General features: G+C 56.4%; 1 protein-coding gene across 1 annotated transcript in view; it reads right to left on the reverse strand.

Annotated features, from left to right (window-relative positions):
* LOC135211948 (ralBP1-associated Eps domain-containing protein 2-like) overlaps window positions 1-7,776 on the reverse strand; it is a 29,132-nt gene extending 21,356 nt beyond the window's left edge. The window contains exon 1 of the mRNA XM_064245195.1: window positions 7,663-7,776. The gene's annotated coding sequence lies outside the window, so the exon portion shown is untranslated. The remainder of the gene's footprint in view (window positions 1-7,662) is intronic.
* Window positions 7,777-7,967: the final 191 nt, after the last annotated feature.

The following is a 7,967-nucleotide window of genomic DNA, read 5'->3' on the forward strand; positions in this document are numbered from 1 at the left end:
CCCAAGCAAAAAACTGCAGAGTGAGGGGTGGCATGAGGTGGGGCTATGTGTAAAAGGACCTCAGGTTTGTATAGTTAGGAAAATGCAATTTTGGACAAATTGTCATTTGTTCCGACACGGCATACAAACCTTCGGTCCTTTTACAATAGGAAGACTCACTTCTTGGTGGGTGGAATCTGAGTCTTTTGTGAACAGACTGGTGTTCGCCCTACTGGAAGCTTCCCTGGTCGTAAGAGCGAGGGAGGGATCCAAGCCTCTGTCCGATTGATCGGGGTGTGCACCGCAGGATCAATGGTCAGACCATCTGGACCGAAGTACTAAGAAGAGGGGCATGCGCATCTCTTAGTACCAGCAATGCAAGAACTTGTTCCTGTACAGGAGCAAATATAAAGTCATGGGTTTTGACTCTTGTAGGCATCCACTTCCCCCCCTTGCGAAGGAAGTGGTGGATATTCTGCTCCTATCCCTAGTGAAGGGACAGGATGGGGCTCTGTCATATAGCTCACCTGCATCTCGTCCTCATCCAGCGTTATAGTGACGACCATGGCCCTCTGCCCGCAGGTAGAGGGGAGGAAGGAGAGAGGGAAGAGAGAGCCAGTCACTCACTCACTCCACACATCCATCCACACAGTCACACCAGGACTCGATGCTGTTCAGCCTGCGAGGGTCTGGGTTAGCTACACAACTTGTTGAGCAGCCACCACGGGTCCCAAGGAAAAGGTGTCCAAGGACCTGTGGGCAATATCCCGAAGGTAGGAAGGACGTAAAGGTAAAGGGTCTGGTTAGACCAGACCCCTGCCTTCAGGACCTGCGCCACGGAGAAGTTCTTGCGAAACGCAACGAGGGGCCAATACTTCTGACTTCGTGAGCTCTCGGACGGGACGTACGGATGTCGTCACTATCATCAGCCTCATACGCCCTCCTGATGACCTCACTCAGCCAGAAAGAAAGAGTGTTCTTGGATACTTCTTTCTTGGTGACCCCGGTGCTAACGAAGAGGCGTCGACACTCAGGCCTGAGGTGACGAGTTCTCTTCAGATAGCGCCGTAGCGCCCTCACAGGACAAAGCAGCATCTCATCCGCATCATTATCGGTGAAGTCCAATAGGGAGGGAATCGTGATGATCGAACCTGTCATCAGGGACTGAAGGGTTCTGAGTCTTCGCAACGAAGTTCGGGACGAAATCGAGCGTCACGGATCCCCATCCCCTGGAGTGTCGTACATCATAGGAAAGACCATGAAGTTCCCCTACTCTCTTCGCCGATGCCAGGGCCAGCAAGAAGAGGGTCTTGAGGGTCAGATCCCTGTCTGACGACTCTCGGAGTGGCTCGAAACGCGGTTCGAGTCAGACTCCTAAGGACGAGAGTCACGTCCCACGCAGGGGGCCTGAGTTCCCTGGGTGGGCAAGACCTCTCGAAGCTCCTCATCGCAAGGAGATCTCGAACGAGTTCGAGATGTCCAACCCCCTCAGTTTCAGGACGAGCGCCAAGGCGGCTCTGTATCTTTCACTGTGGGGACTGATAGGAGCTTCTCTCGGCGAAGAAACACGAGGAAATCCGCTACCTGCTGACGAGTGCTCTGAGAGGAGATAGACCCCGTCTACGACACCAACCACAGAAGACGGCCCACTTCCCCTGGTACACAGCTGCAGAGGACTGACGGACGTTCCCAGCCATCTCTGTTGCTGCGCTACGAGAAAAGCCTCTCGTTCGCAAGAGATGGTGGATAACAGCCAGCCGTGAAGACGTAGGGACTGGACTGCTCGGTGGTACCGCTCGACGTGTGGCTGGGCGAGAAGGTTGTGCCAAGGGGGAATCTCTCTCGGTTCTCCTGCGAGAAGAGCCAGCAGGTCCGGATACCAAATGGCCTGTGGCCATTTGGGAGCCACCAGGATCATCCTGAGATTCGGGGTGGGTGACCAGCGCTCGACTGATCCACCTGCGAATCAGGCTGAAGGCGGGGGAAAGGCATAGGCGAAAGAGGTTGTCCCACGGGTGTTGAAGAGCGTCCTCTGCAGCTGCCCATGGGTCCGGCACGGCCGAGAAGAACACCTGGAGCTTCCTGTTGTGCCGGGTGGCGAACAGATCCACGACTGGTCGCCCCACAGGTCGAAGAGCCTTTCCGCCACGTCCTGGTGTAGAGACCATTCGGTCCCTATCACCTGATCCGACGGCTAGCGTGTCTGCTACTAACATTCCTCTTCCCATGGAATGTAGCGTGCCGACAGCTCTAAACTGATGTGTGCCTGAGCCCACTCGTGCACCTGCCGAGTCAAACTGTACAACGGGAGGGACACTAGGACCCCCCCTGTTTGTTGACGTAAGCCACCACCGTGGTGTTGTCGCACATCACACCACTGAGTGTCCCATCAAGCGGTCCTGAAACTCTTGGAGAGCGAGGAACGCTGCCTTGAGTTCCAGTACATTGATGTGAAGGTGCTTGTCGTTCTCGTCCCACACTCCTGAAGTCAGCAACTCCTCCAGGTGTGCGCCCCATCCCCCCTCGTTCGATGCGTCTGAGAACAGCTGCATGTCCGGGGGGGGAGTGCGCAGAGGCACTCCTCTTAAGAGGTTCCTGTCGTCGAGCCACCAGGCTAGGTCCTGCCTCACCTCCTGTGTCAGTGACACTGGAAAGCTTGGGGGATCCGTCGCCTGTGACCAAACTCTCCTTTAGTCTCCACTGAAGAGACCGCAGGTGAAGACGCCCGTGAGGGACTAACTTCTCGAGTGACGACAGGTGTCCGATCACGACTTGCCATCGCTGAGCTACCTGTTCCTGCCGAGACAGGAACTGGTTGGCTGCCTCTTTGAATCTGCTGGATCCGCGAGTCTGCGGGGAAGACTCGCCCTGCTACCGTGTCGATCAGCATACCCAGGTACTTCATCCTCTGCTTGTGCTCGAGATCGGACTTCCATCGAAGTTCACCACGATCCCCAGATCGCGACAGAACTCGAGCAGTCGATCCCTGTCTGTAGCAACTGCGAGCGGGAGCTCGCCAGGACTAACCAATCGTCGAGATACCTCATCAGACGTATCCCGTGCGAATGGGCCCAAGCAGACACCAGAGTGAACACTCGCGTGAACACCTGTGGGGCGGTTGAGAGACCGAAGCACAGTGCCCTGAACTGGTACACCGTCCCGTCGAGGATGAAGCGGAGGTACTTTCTGGAGGACTGATGAATGGGTATTTGGAAATACGCATCCTTCAAGTCCACTGAAAGCATGAAATCGTTCTCCCTGATGGAGTCGAGCACTGAGCGTGCCGTCTCCATCGTGAACCGGGTCTGGCGAACAAACCGTTCAGGGGAGAGAGATCTATCACCGGCGCCAGCCTCCCGTAGACTTTTCCACCCCCCAGGAAGAGTCGACTGTAAAAGCCCGGTGACTGATCCGTGACGATCTCTACAGCTCTCTTGCTCAGCATGGTCTTGATCTCCTGTCTGAGTGCTACGTCCTTCGGTGACCCGGGGACGTACGACTGCTGTTGGGACCGGGTTGGAGGTGAGGGGTGGCCGAGATTCGAAGGGTAATAGATATCCCTCCCGAAGGACATCTACTATCCAGGTCTCGGCGCCGTAGCGCTGCCAAGTTGCCAATGGCTGGCCAGGCACCCCCCCACTTCCGGCAGCAGGTGAGGGGGGAGGGGAACGCCGTCCCTAGCGTTTCCCCCCTTTCTTCGACTTCTTCCCAGAGCCTCCACGGGATGAGGAGGGCTGGAGGAGGGCTGGTTACGGCCCCCCCTTACCAGAAGTCGAAGAAGACAGAGTCACTCCTCGGCTTCGACGCAGCAACCGTCTTAGCAGCCGAGGAGGCGCTAGCCGAGCTCTTAGACTTGGCCGCAGTCCGAGGCTGCCCAGAAGCCTTCGAGACTGCCTTTGGTGAACCAGACGGTCACTGTCATCAGTGCGCCGTCTGTCCACCGCAGCGTCCACCATCTCTCGTGGGAAGAAGAGACGTGGAACTCCGTAGCGGTCCGTTTCGAAGACCCAATGCCGCTTCACGCCCGGCCGCCCTGGAGGGAAACCCGAGTAAGGACAGCGTCCCTTCGTCGGAGAACCAGGTTGGCCCACAGGTTCACCGTCTGGTGGGCAAGGAAGGAGATGGCTCTTCCCCCAGACTGGCAAAAGTCTCCTGAAGGCCGAGTCATCTCGGGAGAAATTCCCCCAGAGTTGGGCTGCGACCTTAGATACTGTGAGGGACCACAGATCTAGCCAGGAGACGGCCTGGAAAGCTGCCATGGCGGTAGATTCCAGGCCTAGTGCCTCTTGCTGCGAGAACCACAGGTTCTCGGACAGGAGCTGTTGCAGAGACACACCGGAGTCAGCCTCGCTAACTCCGGGTTCACCCTGTTTGGGCGGCATCGGATCCTCAGATGGCACGTAAAACCGCCGCTGTCGTAGCAGAGGAGGTGGAAGTAGCTTGCTAGACCTGCCAGACTTCAGCGAAACCGTCCTGTCCAGAGACAAGCGATTCAACTTGGTCCAGCACTGAGTCAGCCAGCTCTGACCGCGGCAAACCCACCGCGGTCTGGGTTCGGGTTCCCTCTTCGGGCCCCAGAACGACTCGAGCCGGGACGTGGGCTCGGATGGTGGGAGCGGCGATCCTTCCCCGAGGTCGTTGTGCTGACGAATCAGCGCAATAACCTCGGCAAAGTTCCTCTGGATCTCGGGCGTGATAGCATCCTGTGGAGTCGGACCGTCCAGTCCCTCGAACAGGAGTACCTCCCGAGACCCTCCTCCCTCAAGGAGAGGAGCAGCGACAGCCCCCTCTCGGTCTCCTCCAACCACCTGTGCGTAAGACCTGGCTGGTCCGACCGAGAACCGAGCCTGGTACGTTACGACGACGTGGCGGGATCCTGAAGGGCGCACCCTTCACGATCACTCCTCAATACCTCGCCCCCCTCCCGGTGTAACCCGAGGAGGTTGAAGGTATGGGAGAGGCAGACCTGACGCTCCCTCCTCGCTCCGCTGGCAGAACCAGCGGGCTTGGAAGACTGCAGGCGATCGTCAACCCCCCGCGGTGGCGATCGAGCTGCAGGCCTAGTCGAGCCGTCTCGCTGTGGAGAACGGCTGGACCGAGAAACAGCGGCCCCGGTCTCGTGTGTCAGAGGAGCTGGTGTGGTCGCCGTACCCGACCTCGCTCTCTGTGAGAGTGACGGTCAGGCGACCGGCGAGCTCCACTGTCACGGTGAGACCGGTGCGTATCCTCACGGTCGCGTCACGTCGCTGGTACCAGCCGGTGGGGCTGGTGCCGGCGAACGGGGGGACCTCTTCCCAGCCTCAGCCCGTGGCCGGTCATGGACCGTCACGTCCGCCCGGGTAGCCAGCTGCTCGCCGCGAGAGCGAGAGCTGGTCTGGTGAGAGTCGCGTGAGCGGCTGTCACCAGTCTTCCGCTCCGTGCCGTGAACCTGACGCTGAGCGGACTCAGGGGTCTGGTTCCTGGCTGCACGGTCGCTGGTAGGCGACCGTACACATCGGTACCTCTCGCGACAACGAGCGGCCGAGCCGGATCCTGCTGCTGTGGGCCGAACCACTGACAGCAGGTGAGGAAGTGGCCGGTGTTAGCCGGCACCCCTCTGGTCCCCGTAGTCTTCTTCCTTGCGGGAGAAGAGACGGTCCTGCTCCCGAAGGAGCAGGGCGACCAGCGGAAGAACCCCCCGTCTCACCAGAGCGAGACGGGCCTTAGAAGCTCCCGAAGAAGACTTCTTAGGGGGGGGGGAGGCGACCTTCTTCTTCTTAGGCGGGGGAGCCTTAGAAGAAGAAGGGGAAGAGGCGGCAGACGACGACGACGAAGAAGACGATGAAGACGACGACGACACCTTCCTCCTCTTCTTCTTCTTCTTCGTCAACCTCCTCAGGACCGATGTCAGGTCTGTCATCCAGGACGGAGCCGGGGCTGCTGTTGCCGAAGCAACAGGGCCCGGACGTACCTGTCCGAACAGACCAGCATCGGGAGCAGCGGCGCCAGGAACGGGAACGACATCAGCAGGTGCGGGCATCACAGGAACGGCAGCAGACACGGCAGGAACAGGATCAGGAACAGCAGCAGTGGTCACGGCAGGTACGGCAGATACAGCTGGTCGAACCAGCGGCACAGACGTCATCGGTACCGGTGGGAGGTCCAGGGGCGAGCTCTTCGGGCACATGAAGTCCGGTCGCGGCAGCACGGCAAACCCAGGTGGCGGCATCACACTCCCCCGAGTTACGGCGACTGGCCCCTGCACCGATGTTGTTGGTGTTACAGAGACCGCGTGCTGGGTGTACACCAGGTGAGGAGGTGACGCGTAGCCAGGTGTTGTCAGGGTCGTGGTGGTGGTTGTTACCGTAGCGTGCGTAACCGCCACGGAGCCAGCGAGATGATAGAGCAGCCCCTGGACACTCGGCACGCCCTGCAGTCCCAACGACGCCCACACCTGTCCAAGGTCATCCTTCACGGCAACCGCACCTGAGGAGGCAAAAGTCGGGTGATTAGGAGGATCCTCTACCCGCTCGCGCGAAGACGAGCGGATAGAGGACCCAGAGTACAACTCTACGTCGGGGTATCTAGCGCCCTCCTCCACACTCGACACATCGGGAGAGGAGAAGGACCTAGACACCCCCCCCGAAGGGGAAGGCGCGATACGAGGAAGTTGAGCGGGCGGCAGGAAAGAAGACGAAGTGTCCGTCACCAAAGGAGTCGCGGGAGAGCTTTCCGACGACTCCTTTGCAGGCCTTCGCTTCTTCCTGCCCTCATACAATGTCCACTGCGCCTCCGACCAGTTCATACAAACATCACAGGGCTCGGCCCGGGTGCATTCGCGCCCCCGGCACCGAGCACACAAAACATGAGGGTCTATCTCGGGAAAAGATCTGAATTTCCCACATTTGCGCCCTTCGGTACCCGGGCAAAGTCTCCTTGGGGTAGCGAGGCGCGGAGAATCCATCATTAATGATCAGCGTAATTAATATGAAAAGAGAGAAACTGTACTTACAATCTTTCATACACAATTACAAACAAAACAGAAAGCAAACGACGAGCAGCGGGCAGAGAGCGAACACACACGTCCATCCACCGTGAGGCCGAAAGCAAAAGTGATTTGTTTACCTCCCAGTCGCGCTGCGCGCGCCTGTCGGAACAAGCAGTTAACTACCGAACCCCTTGTTCGAAAGCTTACGACCTATCCAGCTGCCGCTAGTAACCTTCCTATTGTAAAAGGACCGAAGGTTTGTATGCCGTGTCGGAACAAAACTTTTTTGTATTTCTTCATCACTGTCACCTGCATGGTTACAATTCAAAACTAAAAATGGGAAATACAAAAGACATACAAGTGGAGACCGGAGAACTCAATAATACAATGAAGAAAATGAATACCGATTCCAAAATATGCTGGACCAAATTTGTGAAAAGAGGGAGAAAGTTTACTTCTCAAAAACTACTCAGCCACTCTTGTTTCTACTCAGGTCATACAAAAACAGCAGCACTGGTGCGAGAAAAGGGATCTTCCCCAAAAGGGCAGCATGTCCTACTAGATAAACCAGCAACTGGTGAAGTTTTAATTCTGTATTTGGTATACTTTCAATGAATGGTGCAGACAGAAAAACAGTATAAACATGTCAATGTAAAACAACCGTATGTACTAAATATTTTCATCAAATTTAAACATAAGCATAATCATTTACTTACAGCTCCAGGTGATGCCCTGGGTGGAACTGCAGGAGGTGCACCTAGGAAAGTGTTCGGTCTGAAAAAATGGTTTGAACAAGTTCTTGGATGGAGAGGAGGAAGGAGGAAAGTCAATTATCTACAAAATAAAAGAAAAATGTATGAACCTGGTATAAATTGCTAATGTTCTGGACACAATGAAATAAATGCCAGATAACAACCATAAAATTCATGCTAAGCATCTGATCTGTAGTCACTAAGATTAAAAAAACAAACAAACAAACCCTGTGGTAGATAAGAAAATGGTAAAATACAATTTTTTACAC

Source organism: Macrobrachium nipponense, chromosome 40 (genome assembly GCF_015104395.2).
Source record: "Macrobrachium nipponense isolate FS-2020 chromosome 40, ASM1510439v2, whole genome shotgun sequence".
Lineage (NCBI taxonomy): Eukaryota > Metazoa > Arthropoda > Malacostraca > Decapoda > Palaemonidae > Macrobrachium > Macrobrachium nipponense.